Source organism: Chlorocebus sabaeus, chromosome 8 (genome assembly GCF_047675955.1).
Source record: "Chlorocebus sabaeus isolate Y175 chromosome 8, mChlSab1.0.hap1, whole genome shotgun sequence".
Classification (NCBI taxonomy): Eukaryota; Metazoa; Chordata; class Mammalia; order Primates; family Cercopithecidae; genus Chlorocebus; species Chlorocebus sabaeus.
The window spans coordinates 142621301-142642739 of record NC_132911.1 but is presented as its reverse complement, the minus strand read 5'-3'; positions in this window follow the sequence as shown (position 1 = coordinate 142642739).

Genomic DNA, 21439 nt, shown 5'->3' with positions numbered 1-21439 from the left:
GGTGAATACACAGGGCAGGATGCAGCCCAGCCTGTGACAAGTAAATGCACAGGGCAGGATGCAGCCCAGACTGCGACAGGTGAATGCACAGGGCAGGACACAGCGCAGACTGTGACAGGTGAATACACAGAGCAGGATGCAGCCCAGACTGTGACAGGTGGATGCACAGGGCAGGATGCAGCCCAGCCTGTGACAGGTGGATGCACAGGGCAGGATGCAGCCCAGCCTGTGACAGGTGGATACACAGGGCAGGATACAGCCCAGCCTGTGACAGGTGGATACACAGGGCAGGATGCAGCCCAGCCTGTGACAGGTGGATACACAGGGCAGGATGCAGCCCAGCCTGTGACAGGTGGATACACAGGGCAGGATGCAGCCCAGCCTGTGACAGGTGAATGCACAGGGCAGGATGCAGCCCAGCCTGTGACAGATGAATGCACAGGGCAGGACACAGTGCAGACTGCGACAGGTGAATGCACAGGGCAGGATGCAGCCCAGCCTGAGACAGGTGAATGCACAGGGCAGGATGCACCCCAGTCTGTGACAGATGGATGGATGCACAGGGTAGGATGCAACCCAGCATTCGACAGGTGAATGCACAGGGCAGGATGCACCCCAGTCTGTGACAGATGGATGGATGCACAGGGTAGGATGCAACCCAGCATGCGACAGGTGAATGCACAGGGTAGGATGCAACCCAGCATGCGACAGGTGAATGCACAGGGCAGGATGCAGCCCAGCCTGTGTCAGCCCCCCTCACTTAGCCACAAGAAGACATCGTGGTGAGGAGTAAGAACCATGACCCACGGGGTCGTGACACCAGGGCTTCCCACTTGCTTTTTCCACCAGCTCCCTTTGTCTTCATAGTTAAGACCCTGTACCTCTCTGTGTCTCAGCAGCCACACCTCAAAGAAGTCCTTGGGCTTTTGCATTCTGTGACTGTTAGTAAAAAGCCCGACATATTATGGGGAAATTATTTGCTTTGACTGCTCCTGACCGCTCCTGAGCTCTGAAACCCAGCCAAGTCCTTTTCCCAGCAGACAATATTGAGACAATTAATGTAATGAGAAATGCTGATCTCAGTGAGGGCATCTTCAGCAAAATAAGGGGAATAATTAAGTAACACTGTAGTGATAGATTCAAAGTAACAAGGAGGCAATTGGGTTCAACTGCCTTCTAATAATTTGCTAGACCCCAACAGCTCTGCCTGGTGGTCATTTGGCCTTGGCTTGATCATTTCCAGTGAAAGATCACTGACCATAATCAGAAAATGAACCTTCTCTCCTGGGTGGTCAAGACCAGATGCCACTATTCTAGAGAAGATCTGTGTGTTCTAGAAGATTTGGGGCTTGTTTGCAATCCCAGCCTAAGCTACAGAGGTGTTTAAGACTGAAAGGTTAATTCCATCCTTACTGTGGTTCACCTAGGCCTCTAGATGCTCGAAATTTCCCTTACCACAGTGGGTGGTTTATGAACTCGGGATTTTGCAGAGAATCCTGAGAAACAGACCCCTCTTCCTCTCAATTTGTGACTGCAGATACAAGGCTTGGAACTTGAAATACTGCTGTGGTTTTCCCGCTGTGAGGGAAAAAAAGGCGGCAGACATGGGGGAGGAGCAGAGCAAAGGGAGTTGCAGAGACAGGTCTATTAAACCAGCTCCAAACCCTGCCTCCTTTATTGTCTAAACCAGTTTGATTTGGAATGTCTGTTACTTATAAGAAGATGTATCCTAAAAGCTCTCAAAGAAACCAAGTTGAGTGTATGCACCACATCCCTGTGGGAGCCCAGTGTCCCTGAGTTCTTGCTGCTTGGGGGACCTGCTGGTCTGGATGAGGTCCTGGGGCTAACTGGAGTCCTGAGCATTCTGGACCTACGAAGTCTGCACATTCTCTATCCTCCAACTTGCGTTTGCCCCACAACCCTCTCTGGGGAACCTCATTTCACAATACGTATCCAATCATAACCCCTACCCTACACCTGCTGTAAGGCTCTGCTTGGTCTTGCCCAGAAGTTTATTCTCTAGTCATCTCGATTTATGTTACCTCCTTCTAGACCCTGACTGCGCTAATCCACCCCCACCATGCACCTTGCTTCAGGACCACCCCTTGTCTGTCACCAACTCCTGGTGGATCATGCAATTCTGCCAGTGGGCATGTTTCCCAGCCCCACCAGCGCGCATGCCAGATCTACTTTTGCTCACCGTTGTCTTCAGTTCCTAACACAGAGGAGGTGGACTGGAAAATTATGGATAAATTAATGGATAAATAAATGGTTTTCCATCATTAACTGAAAGGCCAGTCCTTGCTAGGCCAAGTCTCTGCAGTTAACTCCATCCATCCATCCATCCATCCATCCATCCATCCATCCATCCTATAATATAGAACCCCCAGAACCAATAAATCAAATCCAGAGGTTTGTCCAAATGTTGGATGCCTTCAGAGAGGGTGAGAGAGGCACATCTCTTCAGTGGACAGGATCAGGGCCCACTGCTCTGTGATGCCTTGGGAATTGGCAGGCCGTGGAGTTATTATCTGTCACACTGGATTTAGGGAGATGCTGCAGCTGACACACTCCTCTGCAGTTTAAGAAATGTATCTAATTGATTTCAGGGGCAGGGAGTGGTTTTTACAAAATGCATTGCCAAGCCCTTGAAATAGATATACGTATTAATTGCACATCTCTATATTGAAACGATGAAGTCTGCTGAGATTCTCAGGACAACTCTCATCGCCGGCCTGGAAGGACAGGGATTGTGCTGAGGTGGCAGCAGTGGCTCGTCACTGAGCTGTGCATCCCAAATCCTGTGTCTAAACATCAGCTTTACTGCTTGGGAACACAGATGCAGACTGGGAAACTGAATGAATGACTGACCAGCTGTGCATTGGATTAGCATCCTTCCTGAGTCACAGTGGAAGGTGTCTCTTAGCGTGGCAGATTAGAGCTCAGGCTTTGCGTTCAACTTGTGTGGAACACTGACTCCACTAAATGTGTAGCCCGAGGCCCTGTGCCTAAACTCCAGTCCTATTTCCTGATCTTTAAATAGGGAATAGAGAGTTGCGGGCATTAAATAAAATGACCTAAACGCAGTTAGCAGAGTTAACTCAGCAGATAACAAGTACTCAATTCATCTCAATTACTCATTTCCTCAGGGAAATCAAACTCCACCTCACTGTCTTGTTACCCAGCCCAAGAATTCTGAGCCCCACACCATGGAGCAGTGACCTGCCTGGAAGCCCCACAGGAGGCAACAACCGCAGGCAGAAGGAGCTCTGTTTGTTCTCATTAGAAAGTGGAAGGGGAGGTCACGCCAGTCACAGGTGAAGGTTCTGTGTGCTTTGCTGCCTCTGCTTGCCTGTAGACTGAAGAGGGACTTAGGAGGCAGAACCAGACCCAGTTCCTTGTGTTGTCTGCAAGGTAAGCAGTTCAAGACCCAATGCCCGTTCTCTAAGCTCTGATGGGCTGCCCCCTGGCTTTTCAAAGGAAGCAAGAATGGGGAATGGTATAGCTTAGTTTAGTTTCTAATAATTAAAGTCAGGTAGATAAGGGCAGAATGCTCTGTGATCTTGGGGAAACACCTAAATTGCAAAATATTAAATGTGAAAGGGGCCTTAAGGAGATTTTCATATTTTATTAAGGCCAGAGAAGGAAAGTAACTTCCTCACTCAGTAAGCTGGAGGAATGACCAGGTGTGGAATGTGCTCATTTTGGCTCCAAGTTGAGTTACGTTCCATCATTCCACATAGTTTTCACTTTCCACCCCAGATCATTTATATGGCATTTCTTTCTGAGAACTGAATGTTAGAAAAATTGCAAAAGATTTGCAATAAGGAGACCTGAGTTCTAGTTCTGGCTCTGTCCTGAGCTGTGCAATGTGAATGGAGTCACCTGGCACGCTGAGAAAAATGCTAAACAAGGGCCAGGAAGTCTGGCCTCCAGTCCTGTCTCTGGCGAACTTTCGGGGAAATCACTTTGGCTCTCTTGTCCTTCATTTCAACATTCATAAATTGAGAGAGATAGACTGGACATCGATTAATTGATCAAGACTTCATCAATTTTGAAATATATGTGTTCCAACTTCCTTAGTGGTCAGAGACCAAGCATATTATATCTCTGTTCCAGACTGGAATAGTCCACTCTGGATATAGTAAGCACTTGAGAGATATTTGGGGATAAATTTATAGAGGAAAGAAAGGAGCTTTAAAAAATTACACTAAATGAAAGAAACCAGTCACACGTGCAAAACAAACAAAAAAACACATATCGTAAGATTCCATTGACATAAAATGTCTAGGATAGGTGAATCTATACAGAAAAAAAGTGGAACAGTGGATGCCAGGAAGAGGGGGCTAGAGTGGGATGGGGAGTGGCAGCCAGTAGGTAAAGGTTTTCTTTTGAGATGATAAAAATATTCCAAAATTAGATTGCAATGATGGTTGTACAACTCAGTGAATACATTACACAACCATTGAATTGTACCCCTAAAATGGGTGAATTGTGTTGTGTGTAGATTATATCCCAACAAACAATCGATTTCTCCAAAATAAGTGGTTCTCTGTTTGATCCATCCAGTCTCCTGGAGCCATAGCCTGTGGGCGACTAAATTCTTCTTCCTTCCAAGGACTTGAGATTCAGAGGCTGCCACTCATGTCACGATCATAAAGTTTTGTCCCCCAAGGTGCCTGATGGAGATCTAGAGATCTAAGGACGTTGCAAGTGCAAAGCTGTGGCTGAAGACCACTGTGGGGGGCGGGGTGGGCTTAGGGCTGAGGCCCTGAGCAGAAGAGGCTCACTTTGGGCAGCTCAGAAGTTCTGATCCAGAGCGACTTAGCTGTGTCCCTAAAAAGTAAATGGCCAGCCTGCTGGGCCAGACTGAGTGCAGCTTGGTAGCCTAGGTAGGTGTGGTGGATGGGAGGCTGCTCTTCACCTACAGGCTCCCAGGGCTTAGATGAGGCCATTCCATTGGTGGCATTTTGGCTTCCTCTGAGAGGTCACTCAGTGCAATGGATTCCTAGAAGGCTGGTGTAATGGGCTGAGTAATGACACCCGAAGATACCCAGACTCTAATCCCTAGAACCTGTGAGTGTTACCGTGTAAGGAAAAAGAGACTGCACATGCGTTTAAGCTAGGAATCTTGAGATGGGAGCGTATCCCGGATCATCTGGGTGGGCCCTAAATGCAGTCACAAGTGTCTTTTCAGAAGGGAAGCAGAGGATGCTTTCACACAGAAGATGGCAAGGTGTCACTGAAGTGACATGCTGTTCGCAGGCTTTGAGGATGGCAAAAAGAGGCCAGGAGCCAAGGAATGGGAGGCACGCAGCTCTAGAAGCTGGAAAAGGGAAGGAAATGGATTATTTTCTAGGGAGGGCGTGTGGCCCTAAGGACACAGTGATTTGGGGCCAATAAAGCTGATTTTGGACTCCTGACCTACAGAACTGTAAGAATGAATTCATGTTGTTTAAAACACTAAGTTCGTGTTGACTTTTTGCAGCAGCAATAGTAAACAAATACAGCTGCTGATGCCATCTTCCCATACTCTACAGTATGTTGGAGCAGGTCCCATGTTCTTAGGGGGCTGGGGGAGATGGAGAAAAAGAGGAATCATGAGCAGAACCCACTAAGGAAGAATCAGCTGCCTGGGTCTGCATCCCGGCTCTGCCATATAACCAGCCACGTGCACTTGGGCGGGTGATTTGTCTTCCTTCTTCCTTTGTTTCCTCATCTGTAATGTGGTAGAAATGACGGTCTCTGCCTCAAAGGCTTGTGGTGAGGAGTAAATGAGCTAATAGAAGTAAAGATCTTAGAACAGTGCTGGCATCAAGTAAGTGCTGGATAAGCATAGTGAGTGTACTGTTAAGCTGAGAGACCAAGCTCATATGGGCAAAATAACTATGGGAGAACTAGTATAGAGCAACAGCGTGGACATCAGGAGTGCGTGAAATGCCTGGATTAGGATCAAGCATAAGTGGTTTTGAGTTCTCCTGAGAGAAACACCTCCCTTTTGCTGGAGGCTCACAGCCCACCCTTGTGTACTTGCACACTGTGAGTTCCAGACACCTGCTATCAGAACCCAGGCATTTGCCAAACATGAGACAAGGAAGCAAGCCTTCACTTATTTGCTAAATCACCAGGCACCAAGGAGCGCCTACACTGCACCTGCTGCTCTATGGGATACTGAGATTAAGAACATAACAACCAGTTCCTATTGTTGAGGGCCTTATAATCCACCAGGAAACAGAAGAAATATGTAGAATCATTGTAAACTAGGTGGTATCTTAGCACGGGATTCTCTGAAAGCCTAAATGGTGGGGCTGGTTGATGGAAGGTCTTTTATACCATGTAGAAAATTGTAAACTTTGTTGCACAGGGAATGGGGAGAGACATCCAGGTTTGAGAAGAGGTGTGGTGTGCTTCCGTTTGTATTTATTTGCATGACTCTGTTGGAAGTGAGCTAGAAGCTTCAGAGAAGAAATACAAATGCCACTAATTTGTTTATTTAACACACGCCACTTCACATTAACTAAGCTCACTGCCTGCGGATGCCATATGAGGTATGATGGCAAATTTTTTATGTCAACTTTACTGAGCCACAGGATGCCCAGATATTTGGGCAAACATCCTAGGTGTTTCAGTGAAGGCGTTTTTGGAAAAGATTAACATTTAAATCAGCAGAATGAGTAAGGCAGATTGCCCTCTCTAATGCGGTGGACTTCATCCAGTCAGTTCAGAAAGAAAATTCTTCCCAGTTAGAGAGAATTCTTCCTGCCTGATGGCCTTTGAACTGGGACATCAGGTTTTTGCTGCCTTTGGATTAGAACTGAAACATCAGCTCTTTCTGGGTCTCAAGCTTGCTGGCCTTTGTGCTGGAGCTACACCACTGGCTGCCATGGTGCCCACGTCTTCAGACTCAGACTGGAACTATGACATCCGCTCTCTCCTCCAGCTGCGGGCACACCCTGCAGATCTTGGGACTTGACAGCCTCCATAATTATGTGTGTTGTTTCTTCATAATAAATCCCTTCATATAAATATGTAAATCTGTAGAGAACAATAGCAGACTTTGCCACTTCAAAATAGAGAAATGGCTTTTTGAAGACTCAGTTACAGTACCATGTGGGTGGTGATACCTTGCAAGGCTGGGGCAAAGTTCTCTAGGAAGCTGTCTATGCTCTGAATCAAAATCCAACAGATGGTACCACATCTCCCATAGCCAGAATTCATGGGTCTAGAAATCAAGGGGTGGAAATGGGAGTGGCACCACTCACTATTACACCTGGTGACACACTAGCAAAAGTTTTGCTTCCTGTTTCTGTGACCTTATGCTCTGCTCGCCTAGAGGTCTAGAGGGAGGAATGCTTCCACCAGGAGACACAAGAATGATTCCACTAAACCGGAAGTTAAGATGCCACCTGGCCACTGTGGCCTCCTTTATTCCTCTGAATAAACAGGCAAGAGGAGGAGTTACTGAGCTGGCTGGGGTGATTCATCCTGACTACTCAGCAGATATTGGACCATGACTCCTCAGTGGAGGTAAGGAAGGGCATGTCTGTAATAAGAGATCTCTTGGGTATCTCTTACTATTCATCTGCCCTATGTTTAAGGCTAATAGCAAACTACAATTCAATCCAGGAAAAACTACTGAAAACCCAGACCTTTTAGGAATGAAAATTTGGGTTGCCCCATCAGGTAGAGAGCTATGGCCAGCTAAGGTACTTGCTAAAGGCAAAGGGAATATAGAATGGGTAGTAGATGAAGGTGATTATAAATACCTGCTATGGCCACATGACCTGTTATGGAACTGAGGACTGTAGTGGCCATGAATATTTCACCTCTCTCTCTCTCTCTCTGTGTATGTGTGTATATATACACACACATATATATACACATACACACACATATACGTATATATATACACATACACACATATACATATATATGTATATACATATATATGTATAAGTACATAATACATGTACAGGCATATATGTATGTACATAGAGTACATGCATATATATATACATATATGTATATACACATATGCATATGCATGTATATGTATATAGGTGTGTATATACATATGCATGTATATGTATATATGCGTATATATGCGTATATGTATATATGCGTATATATGCACGTAAATGTATATACGTGCATATATATGCACGTATATGCACGTAAATGTATATACATGCATATATATGCACGTGTATATGTATATGTGCATATATATGCATGTACTCTACATACATACAGGCATATATATAAGTATACATATATACATATACATGTGCATATATACACATATACATATACGTATACATACATATATGTATACATATACATGCATATATATACATATATATACATGCATATATATACACATGCATGCATATGCATATATATACACATGCATGTGTATATATATGTGTGTGTATATATATACACACACCTTTGTTTTGTTCCCTCTCTCACCTACCTATTGTGTAACATAAGATGTATTAACTTCCTATCATTGTATTTAAGTTACAGGATAGCAAGAAGAGTAAACACCACTCGAGAACTTTACCTCCTCTTCTGGGAAAGTTTGAATGCATTGTTGGTTGTACATAGGACAGTTGTATTATGTTAGTTGGAATGACCTTGTTATTGCATTTATTTTTAGATGAAGCATGGTTTAAGGAGATGCATATGGGTGCCAAGCTGTCAAGGGGTGGACCCGTGGTGGTTAATTTTGTGTGTCAACTTTACTGGGCCATGAGTTTCCCAGATCATCCGACTGTTTCCTCAAGATAGCTTTACATGGTTGAGCTTTCTACTGCCCATTTGAACAAAAAGAAACAGAACTCACTTGACTCTGAATGTCCTTCTGGAAGTTGGTCTGCTTACTCAGATCTCTCGTGTTAGCAGGAGTTACCATGCTCAAAGCAATAGAAATTATAAAAGGGTTTTCACATATGTCACCTAATTGAAACCAGGAAAGGACAATGCATGAAATGACAATTGTCTCAGTTTCATCCCGTAGGACTGAGGTCTAGAGAGGAGAAATGATGGGAAAGAGAATTTACACACCTCCTAATGTGGCAGCAAAGGGAGAGGGATTCCTAGCTGCTCCTCAGTCACAGCCTTAATGCCATGCACCCAAACCAAGGTACTACTTAATGATATGAGCAATAAAATCATGACCAAACCCAAAAGCTGGTTTCAGCCCTGATCTTACAGGGCCTCTGAACTGCCTTTGAAATGCTGTTCACTCAGCTTTCCTGGAAACTCTCTTTCCCTTGGCACCCCTGAGCCACACTTTTCCCTTTTCCTCATCCCTGCAGCCTCCCCTCTGCTTCCAACCCATGATGATGAGTGTTCCCAGCTCCTGGACTTGCCAAACTTACCCCCTGACCCTTCCTTGCACTGTCTCATTCTGCCTGGTGGTTTTCTTTTCCCACTGCGATGGGCTCTGTTTTCAGATTATCTGCCTTCATGATCTCCAGGGCACCTTCCCATGGGCCTCCTGAATTTCAAAGGCTGGATATCCCACAATCATGTCAAACTCAAATGTATCAGCATCTTTTCTCATCTCTGATCTTCATTTGAAGGTGTAAAGAGATCAGAGGAAGAAAGCTGAGTTAATTGTTTTTCTCAGTTCATGATGTATAAACACTCCGAAACCCCCACCCCATTCTCTCTTATTTTGTTTGAATTCCTTTTCCCCCTCTTCTTTGAATATATTTCTCACTTCCCCAACAGGTCACTGCTACAATGTGTTTGAGAATATTCCCTGTATGTGTGGATATCCTTGTAAAATGTGTGGTGTTGTTTCCAGTGTCTGTATTTTAAATTTATATTCATGATATTGTGCTGATATTCCACTTAGCATCTCCTCGTGTTGATCTCCTCATGTTGCTTAAGATCTCCTCGTGTTGCTGCATGTTCTTCTCCCTTTTTTTTTTTTTTTTTTAGATGGAATCTCACTCTTGTCACTCAGGCTGGAGTGCAATTGTGCGATCTTGGCTCACTGCAACCTCTGCCTCCCAGGTTCCAGCGATTCTCCTGCCTCAGTCTCCTGAGTAGCTGGAATTATAGGCACCCACCATGATGCCTGGCTAATTGTTGTACTTTTAGTAGAGATGGGGTTTCACCATGTTGGCCTCAAGTGATTTGCCTGCCTCAGCCTCCCAAAGTGCTGGGATTACAGGCATGAGCCACTGCGCCTGGCCCATGTTCTCCTAGTTTACCACTTCTGCCTACTTCATAGCCCAGAGTGTGTGTGCGTGTTCACACATTTTATCCATCTATTGCACCACTGATGGGCACCTGGGTTTCTTCTCACACCTGCTACAGCAAACAAAGATGAATTGAACTTCCTTATATTTGCTCTTTGTAGAGTATTTTCTTTCCTGGGTCATCAGCTATGCACCTTCGTATTTTCCAAAATTATACCTGTCTTCCCTCTAGCAGCTGTACTGGGCTAGCCTGGCTGAACCATCAGCAGTTCATCCACGGTCCCCTATTCCACATCCCCTCCAACATTCTAAAGTATACTTCCTTGTAATTTTTGTCATGGTAAATAGAGTTGCACCTTTAATTGTTTGAATTAGCATTTTTAAATTACTGAGTTTGAACACTTTCAATAGACATGTTAGCAATTTAGACTTCTTTTTCTGTCAGTAGGCTATGTATAGCCTCAGCTCCTATTTCTACTCCACTTTTTTTTTTTTTTTTTGGGAATCCTATTTTTTATTACAGCTATAAATTATGTGTCAGTTTCAGGAAGTGTGGAAAACATTTTCCTGGCTCATGATTAATTTAATTGCTATTATTTTTAATAAATAGTGATATGGTTAGGCTTTGTGTCCCCACCCATATCTCATCTTGAATTCTAATCCCCATAATCTCCACGTGTCAAGGGAAAGACTAGGTGGAGGTAATTGAATCGTGGGGGTGGTTTCCCATTGCTGTCCTTGAGATAGTGAGTGAGTTCTCACGAGATCTGGTGGTTTACAAGGGCCTCTTCCCCCTTCCCTCAGCACTTCTTCTTCCTGCTATCTTGTGAAGAAGATGCTTTGCTTTCTGATATAATTTTGCTATGTCCCCACCCAAATCTCATATTGAATTCCCACATGTTGTGGGAGGTAATTGAATCATGGGAGCAGGTCTTTCCCATGCTATTCTTGTGATAGTGAATAAGTATCACAAGATCTGATACTTTTTAACAGAAAGGTTTCCCTGCACAAGCTCTCTTTGCTTGTCTGCTGCCATGTGAGATGCACCTTTCACCTTCCGCCATGATTGTGAGGGCTCCCCAGCCACATGGAACTGTAAGTCCAATAAACCTCTTTCTTTTGTAAATTGCCCAGTCTTGGGTATGTTTTTATCAGCAGCATAAAAATAAACTAATACAGTAATTGGTACCAGAAGTGGGGTGCTGCTGAAAACATGCCCAAAAATGTGGAAGCAACTTTGGAACTGGGTAACAGGCAGAGGTTGGAACAGTTTAGAGGGGTCAGAAGAAGACAGAAAAATGTGGGAAAGTTTGGAACTCCATGGAGACTTGTTGAATGACTTTGACCAAAATGCTGATAATGATATGGACAATGAAATCCAGGTTGAGGTGGTCTCAGACGGAGATGAGGAACTTGTCAGGAACTGGAGTAAAAGTGACTCTTGTTATGTTTTAGCAAAGACACTGGTGATATTTTGCCCCGCTGCCCTAGAGATTTGTAGAAATTTGAAGTTGAGGGAGATGATTTAGGGTATCTGGTGGAAGAAATTCTAAGCAGCAAAGAATTCAAGATGTGATTTTTGTGTTGTTAAAAGCATTCAGTTGTAGAAGGGAAGCAGAGCATAAAAGTTAGAAAAATTTGCAGCCTGACAATGCAATAGAAAAGAAAATCCTATTTTCTGAGGAGAAATTCAAGCTGGCTGAAGAAATTTGCATAAGTAACAAGGAACCAAATGTTAATCACCAAGACAATGGGGAAAATGTCTCCAGGGCATGTCAGAGAACTTCACTGCAGCCCCTTTCATCACAGGCCCGAGGCGGGGGGGTTGGGGGGAAGGTGATTTCATGGGCCTGGTCCAGGGTCCCCATGCTGTGTGCAGCCTAGGGACTTGGTGCCCTGTGTCCCAGCTGCTCCAGCCATGACTAAAAGGGGCCAACACAGAGTTCAGGCCATGGCTTCACAGGGTGCAAGCACCAAGCTTCCATGTGGTGTCGAGCCTGTGAGTGCATAGAAGTCAAGAATTGAGGTTTGGGAACCTCCACCTACATTTCAGAGGATGTATGGAAACACTTGGATGTCCAGGCAGAAGTTTGCTGCAGGAGCAGGGTCCTCATGGAGAACCTCTACTAGGACAGTGTGGAGGGAAAATGTGGGGTTGGAGCCCCCAAACAGAGTCCCTACTGGAGCACTGCCTAATGGAGCTGTGAGAAGAGGGCCACCATCCTCCAGACTTCAGAATGGTAGATCCACCGACAGCTTGCACTGTGCACCTGGAAAAACCACAGACACTCAATGCCAGCCCATGAAGGCAGCCAGGAGGGAGGCTGTACCCTGCAAAGCCACAGAGGCAGAGCTGCCCAAGATGATGGGAACCCACCTCTTGCATCAGCATGGCCTGGATGTGAGACACGGAGTCAAAGGAGATTATTTTGGATCTTTAAGATTTGACTGCTTTGCTGGATTTTGAACTTGCATGGGGCCTGTAGCCCCTTTGTTTTGGTCAGTTTCTCCCATTTGGAACAAATGTATTTACCCAATGCCTGTACCCCCATTGTATCTAGGAAGTAACTAACTTTTTTATTTTACAGGCTCATAGGCAGAAGGGACTTGCCTTGTCTCAGATGAGACTTTTGACTGTGGACTTTGGGGTTAATGCTGAAACGAGTTGAGATTTTAGGGGACTTTTGGAAAGGCATGATTTGTTTTGAAATGTAAGAATATGAGATTTGGGAGGGGCCATGGGCAGAATCATATGGTTTGGCTGTGTCCCTACCCAAATCTCAACTTCAATTCCCACATGTTGTGGAAAGGACCTGGTGGGAGGTAATTGAATTATGGGGACAGGTCTTGCTCATGCTGGTCTTGTGATAGTGAATAAGTCTCATGACATTGGATGATTTTAAAAAGGGGAGTTTTCCTCCACAACCTCTCTTCACATGTCTTCTGCCATGTGAGACATGCCTTTCACCTTCTGCCGTGATTGTGAGGCCTCCCCAGCCATGTGGAATGTCCAATAAACCTCTTATTTTGTAAATTGCCCAGGTATATCTTTATCAGCACCATGAAAATGGACTCATACACTTCTGCTTTGCTTTCTGCCATGACTGTAAGTTTCCTGAGGCCTCTCCAGCCATGCGGACTGTGAATCAATTACAACTCTTTCCTTTATAAATTACTCAGTCTTGGGCAGTTCTTTACAGCAGTGTGAAAACAGACCAATACAAATGGGAATTACTACTTTTCATGTAGTGAAAACAATACCTGTTTCCCCTGAGACTGGGGCTGTCTGCTGATCCATGCTGTCCCTCTCCACCTTACTTGGCAGCCCCAATATGAACCATCTCACTTGAGTCAAAAGCCACTCGTCATCCTGGACTGCTCTCTCCCGTCTCTACCAAATTCCAGTCACCAGCCATGCTAATTGCATGGCCTGACTGCAACTGAGTCCATCTCCTCTCACCCTCACCGTGGCTACCCTGGTGTGCCCCTTGTCAGTCCTCACCTGGATGGTCTACGGCACAGTCTCTAACCCGTCTCCATGTTTCCAGCCTCCTCCTACACCATGCCCAAAACTACTGACTGAATGATCGATTCAGATGCCCAATCCAACTGTAACTTTCTCCTGCTAAGAATCCACCAGTGGATCCTGTTGGCTCACACTGTTTCCCCTAATATGGGTGATTATCAGAATCATTGAGTGAGGCTTTTTTTTCCTTTTAAATCAGAATTCCTAGATTCTAACCCAGAATTACAGAATGAAAATATTTGGGGATATGCTTTGGGGAGCTATATTTTCAGTAGCAGATGCAGAACAAACTGTCTTTCTGCTACACTCCATACCCTCTATCCTCCAAATCCTGGAGATGGCATGCCCTGCCCCCTAAAAAGCAGTATCCTGCCAACGTCTTCTACCAGGCCCAGTCTCAAGTACATGGAGGTAATGCTGGGATATTTGTTCTTCCATGCACTAACTTTTCTTGCTTTTCTGCCTTTGCAAGCTTTGTGCTATCCTCTTGGGAATTCTTTCCCTTGTATTAAACTTAATTTAATTCTTCAAGGGTTTTCTGAGTCCACTCCTTCTTCAGGAAGTTTTTTCTTGACCACCCAGGTTCACAAAGACATTGCCCCTCCTTGGTGTCCCTATAGAACTTCTTGCCTTCATCTGCTTCACATATTTTTGCTGGTTTTCTAACTATTTGTCTCTGCCTGTCCCTTCATCAAACTCTGAGCTCCTTGAGACAGAGTTGTTTGAAATATTGCTGCACCTGGAACAATAGGTCTAGGATTTCAGACCTGAAAAGGAGGATGAAATCAGATTAACACAAGTCTTCAGAATATCTACAGAATTGTAAGCAAGAACATGGCCATTTCCTAGAGATCCTAACAACATATTTTATGTGAGTATAAACTTCCCAGCCAAGGGCTTAATGCCTACAATTATCCATTACTACTTAACAAACCACCCCAATTTAGTGGCATAAGAAACTCAATAATTTATTATTATTTTTATTATTATCAATTATCACCTCTTGGAGTTCTAGGGGTCACCTGGACTCAGTTGAATGGCTCTCTCTGGAGGTCTTTCCATCTTTTGCAATCAGATGGTGGCTGAGATGGGGTCATTCTAGATGCTCTCTCCTTCTAGTCTATATTAGTGCTGGTTGTTGGTTAGGACCTTAGCTGGAACTGTCAGCAGGAACACCTACACATGGCCTCTTCATGTGGCCTGGACCTTGGAACCCATGGAGGCTGGGTTCCAAGAACAAGTGTCTCAAGAAAGAGGAGTCAGTGTCATGGACTCAATGTTTGTGTTCCCCACAAACTTTGAATGTTGAAATTTAATCCCCAATGTGATGGGACTTGGAGGTGGGGGCTTTGGCAGATGATTGGATCATGGGAATGGGAGTCCTCATAATAGGACTAGTGCGTTTAGAAGAAGGCACCACGGAGGTGACTCCCTCCTTTCGCCGTGTGAGGATTAAAGATGTCAGCTGTCTGCGAGCTGGAAGAGAGCCCTCACCATCACCCAGCCACGTGGCACCATGACATTGAACTTCCAGTCTCCAGAATAGTGAAAAATAAATTTTTATTATTTATGCAACCCAGTCCATGGTATTTTGTTATACCTGCCTGGACTAAGAAAGTTAGGAAGAAATTCTATTTCCTCTCATATCCAAAAGCCACAGGGTGTCACTTCCACTATACTTCATTGGTCAAGGCAGTCACATAGGCATAGAATTTCATGGTGAGGGGTTGTAGACTCCTCCCCTTGATGAAGGATTGGCAGGCCACATAATCAGAAGAGCATGTGGAGTATTGTGATGGAATTTGGAAACTACAACTTGCAATCGGTAAGCTACTTAACATCACTGAGACTCAGTTTACCCATCTATAACATATGGACATCAGTACTAACCTCATAGGAATGTCAGTGGTGAGGTTTAAATTTGATATTGACTTCTGTTCAGTAAATATTAAGCATCTACTAAGTAAAAGCAGAAACCGATTGAAATTCCTGAGGTACCTGGCTATAATGAGCCCACAATAAATTTGGCATCAAACTTCCTGTGAAAAATGGCATTATATAGTGTTCAAAGTTGGAACCTCCATCTGGGAATGGGCCGATGTTCAAGGGCAGGAAGCATCTAGCACAGGAGAAAGATGAAGGCCGGAAGACCCAGCAAATCTGCTTCTTCCACCTTCTCCTGCCTGCTTTTTCTAGCTCCTCTGGCAGCCGACTGGATGGTGCCTACCCACATTGTAAGTGGGCCCTCCTGAGGGTGGGTCCTCCTCTCCCAGTCCCCTGACTCAAATGTTAATCTCCTCCAGGCAACACCCAGTAATACCCAGATACATCCAGAAAAAACACCCTATATCCTTTGATCCAATCAAGTTGACATTCAGTATCAACCATCACAAATACCATAGAAAAAAATATGACCTAATGCTACTGTGACATTTTCCATTATTGGACACACCAAAATATATTCCATCCCACACATTTTTTCTTACAATGAGAGGCTGGCACTTCTCCATTGAGACGTGATTTTTTTTTCACTTCTCATTAAACTGGGCAAAGCTTTGTAGTTGCTTTGACCGGTATAATGTAGTAGAAATGATACTGTGTGACTTTCAATCAGGAGGCTAAGCTGAAAAGGATATATGACTCATGCTTTTCTCTCTCACTCTCTCCATAAGCTCAGTTTTGCAACCCAGGTGCCATATCAGAAGGAAGCCCAACTTACATAGAGATCCCACATGTTGCAGCTAAGGTTTCAGTGTTCAGCCGGAATCAACCAGCAGACTGGTGAATGTAGAAGACTTTGAACCTTCTAGCTGAGGCCTCAGATTGTGGTTTGTAGACAAACCCTCCACACTGTGACCTGTCCAAAGTCCTCAGTCCATAAGTATAATAAATGATTGTTTTATAGTATTACATTTGGGGATAACTTGTTATATGGCTATTATAACTGGAACAATTACACACAAACAAGAATGAACCCCACAAACATAATGTTGAGTGAAAGAAGCCAACATAAATGAATACGTACTGGATTAGTCCATTGGTAGGAAGTTCAAAATCATGAAAACCTGTCTACAGTGGTAGAAGTCAAAAGGCTGGTTACATCTGGGGGTGTATTGACCAGGAGGAGACATGAAAGGGGATTCTAAAGGCATAAGTGATTTCCTCTATCTCAACCCAGGTGTTCATTTCATGAGTATGTTCACTTGAAAAAAATCATCAAGCCTTATACAGCAGATCCAGAACTATTTCTTAAAAATAGTTTTGTAAAACCAAACTTTACAAAAGCAAAAGCAGAGCTGTTCTGATTGAGGTGGGCATGGAGCTCCTGGTGTTCACTGGCTCTCCTACCTCTTATTCCACAAAGAACTACCAAAGATCGCCAAGAGCTTTGTATGGCATGTGTTTTGAAAGCCTTGTGACTAAAGTCCTTCTCATTTTCCACATTCCATTATTTTCGTATCTTTAGTGCCTAGCATAGTGTCTGGTATGCAACAGGTAGTTAGTAAGTGCTGAATTCATGATTAAATGAGTGAGTGAAAGATAGCTTTCATTTGTCTGTGGCCCCTACAAGGGTACTTTCTGGTAGACTGAGAAGAAAACCTGTTGGAAAACTTCTGGAACTCATTAATTATTTTAGAAATTTTGGGAACACTTTCAAAAGTGACAAATTACTTTTTGACAAATTACTGTCCATTTTGTAAATTACTGTCTATTTCGTAATTTTTGTTCTTCCAAATAGCCTCCCTCATTGTCTAATGGAAGCTTAGATTGTGGTTGTTTTGTCCCATTAGTCCCAATTACTATTTGTACGATGATATTTGAGGCAACATCCTCAAAGGAGTGCTCAAAAGAGACATCAGTCACATTTAGGGTGTTAATAAACACTTAGTCTGTAAACACTTTTTCATTTTTTGAAAACCTACTTGTTCCTCAAGACTTGCATCAAATATCGTATTCTTTTTAATTTTTAAAAAACTATTTGAACAGGATTGGTGATCTTTATTAAAGATTTTTATTAGAGATCTTTATTAAAGATATTCTGTTAGACGTGGGGTAAGAGACATTAAGGGGACCATCTACTGAATACCTCTTATGTCCCAAGTGTTGCATTAGAGAGGTTGAAAACATTATTTATTTTATTACTACTGGAAAAAAATTTTAATTTTGAGACAGAGTTTCACTCTTGTTGCCTAGGCTGGAGTGCAATGGCATGATCTTGGCTCACTGCAACCTCTGCCTCCCAGGTTCAAGTGATTCTCCTGCCTCAGCCTCCCAAGTAGCTGAGATTATAGGTATATGCCACCACGTCTGGATAATTTTTTGTATTTTTTAGTAGAGACTGGGTTTCACCATGTTGGCCAGGCTGGTCTCGAACTCCTGATCTCAGGTGATCCACCCGCGTTGGCCTCCCAAGGTGGTGGGATTACAGGCGTGAGCCACCGCGCCCAGCCACTAATGGAAAACTTTCAGGGTAGGCAACGTTAGAACTATTACACAGAAAAGAAAACAAGGCTATCAGATCAGGCCAGAACTCTAAAATCTGGGTAAAATATATAAAACAAACATTCACAAACATTTGGCACAAACAACACAGAGCCCTCATTTACCCACACTTTCTCCCTGGGAATGATTTCCAGATCATGGCACAGGTAGGTGAAGGCCAAGTTGGAAGGGGCAACCTCGCTGGACAGAGGGGGTTGAATCCAGAGGTAGGAGATAATAAGGCAGCTGAGATTGGAAAGGAGGGTGCCAGAGGAGCAACTAGGAAGAGGAAGCCCTGGGAGTCTGCATGGAAGCTACCCCCAGGACCTTGAATAAGTGACACATTGCTAAATACGGGGAGTGACTCTGAGTTACCTGGAAATAGCAGCTGCTGAAAGGCTGAGAGGTGAATGGAATTTCGGAAGATCAAACACTGTTGAAAACAATGCTTTGGACCCAGCCAGAGTGCTAGGCATTTACCCAAGATAAATGAAAATGTATATCTGCACAAAGATTTGTGCATGAATGTTCATAGCAACTGTATTTATAACAGGCAAAAACTGGAAACAACCCAGATGAATGGATAAACAGAATATGGTATAGCCACACAATATAATACTTTTTCAGCAATAAAACAGAACCAACTACTAATGGAAAAAAAATAACATGGAAGAATCTCACAATTACTATGCTGAATGACTAAAGCAAGACACAAAAGAATGCATACTGTGTGTTTTCATTTACATGTGAGTCTAGAAAATGTAAACTAAGCTATTGAGTCAAACAGTGTATGTCAGTGGTTGCCTGAGAAGGATGGAAAGTGGGGAGTGGATGGAAGGATAGTTAGCAAAGGGGTTTTGATAAATCTTTTGAAAATGGTTGAAATGTTCTGTGTTTTGGTTGTGTTGAATGTGAGTGTAAAAACTGTCAAAACTTATGAAATTGTACATTGTAAATGGTTATTTGTTCTGTGTAAATTTTATGTTAACTTATTAAAAATAAAAAATAAGGAATAAAGGACAAAAGAACATATGAGACACATAGAAAATAATAATGGTAGATTTAAAACTAACTATATCAGTGACATAAAATACAAATAGACTAAACACTCCTAATAAAAATGAAATCTGTCTGCTGCAACATGGAAAACAAAGCCTGACTATAGGCTCTTTGCAAGAAACACACTTTAATACAAAGAGAAATATACATCGAAAGTAAAAGAACTCGGCCGGGCGCGGTGGCTCAAGCCTGTAATCCCAGCACTTTGGGAGGCCGAGACGGGCGGATCACGAGGTCAGGAGATCGAGACCATCCTGGCTAACACGGTGAAACCCCGTCTCTACTAAAAAATACAAAAAACTAGCTGGGCGAGGTGGCGGGCGCCTGTAGTCCCAGGTACTCGGGAGGCTGAGGCAGGAGAATGGCGTAAACCCAGGAGGCGGAGCTTGCAGTGAGCTGAGATCTGGCCACTGCACTCCAGCCTGGGCCACAAAGCGAGACTCCGTCTCAAAAAAAAAAAAAAAAAAAAAAAAAAAAGGAAAGTAAAAGAACTCACAAAATTAAACATACAATCCCCACCACAAAAAGTGTTGGAATAGGTATATTAATATTAGACAAAGCAGGTTTTGAAAAACACCTGCTGATGATATTTGAGGCAATATCCTCAAAGCCTTATAAAAGACCAGAAAAATATTTCATAATATAAAAGGGTAAAATCAGCAGGATAGACATATGTCTGTAATAATAAATTTGTATGAATCTGATTGCATAACTTCAAATGTGTTTTTTAAAAGTGATAGAATTAAAAGGAGAGAGGACAAGTCTGCCATCATAGCTACGCTGTAACGCACTGTCTCAGGAACCCATAGAACAAGAATCAGTAGAACAAAATGATCAGTAAATTCAGAGATTTCAGTAACACAATTAACTTAACTGACCTAAAGGATATTTATGAACTATGACACCTGCTGTGGTTTGGATATTTGATCCTTCCAATCCTCACACTGAAATTTTATTCCCAATATTGAAGGTGGGGCCTCCTGGGAGATGTCTTGGTCATGGGGATGAATCTCTCATGAATGAGTTGGTGCTGTCCTGGTAGTGAGTGAATTCTCACTACATTAGTTCTCACGAGCTGTGGCTGTTAAAAAGAGCCTGGCACCACCCTCGCCTCTCTTGGGCTTCCTCTCTCTCACCTCGTGATTTCTGCACAGTCCAGCTCAACTCTTTCTGATGTGAGTGGATGCAGCATGAGGCCCTCACCAGAAGCAGGTATTGGTGCCATGCCTCCTGTACAGACTGCAGAACTGTGAGCCAAATAAACTTCTTTTCCTTATAAGTCACCCAGCCTCAGGTATTCCTTTTTAGCAACACAATAAATGGATTAAGACAACATCTAGTAACTGCGTTCCTTTCAGGGCCTCTTTACCAAAACATAATAATAGATATAGAACAAATTGCCACAAGTTTTGAAAGATGAAATAATACAGTGTATGTTTTCTGATCACAGGTGAATATAATTATAATTTAAAAAGAGAAATGAGAAATTTCAAATAACTGAAACTTAAGCAACACAATTCCAAATAATTCACTAATCAAAACTGTAGCAATATGCTAGAAAATATTTTATATGATGATAAAAAATCAAATTTTAAAAAACTATCAAATAAAAAAATCATGTTATTCACTTGAAGAAGGGCAAAGTGGGAAATCTATGGCTTCCAGTGTATAAATTAGAAAAGAAAACAGTATTGAAAACTAATAATCTAATATTGCAATGCAGAGTTCTAAAAAATGAACAGGAAATTAAACACAAAGGAAGAAGAAATAAGGAAACAATAGCAAATGAAAAGGTAAATAAGTAAATAGCTATAAAAGAAATAAATGGCCAGGTGCAGTGGCTCACACCTGCAATCTCAGCACTTTGAGAGGCTGAGGTGGGCAGATCACCTGAGATCAGGAGTTCAAGACCAGCCTGACCAACATGGTGAAACCTCATCTCTACTAAAACACAAAAATTAGCCGGGTGTGTTGGCATGCACCTGTAATCCCAGCTACTTGGGAGGCCAAGGCAGGAGAATTGCTTGAGCCTGGGAGGTGGAGGTTGCAGTGAGCTGAGATCATGCCACTACACTCTAGCCTGGGTGACAGAGTTAGACTCTGTCTCCAAAAAAAAAAGGAAAAAAAGAAAGGAAAAAAGAAATGAACAATGGAG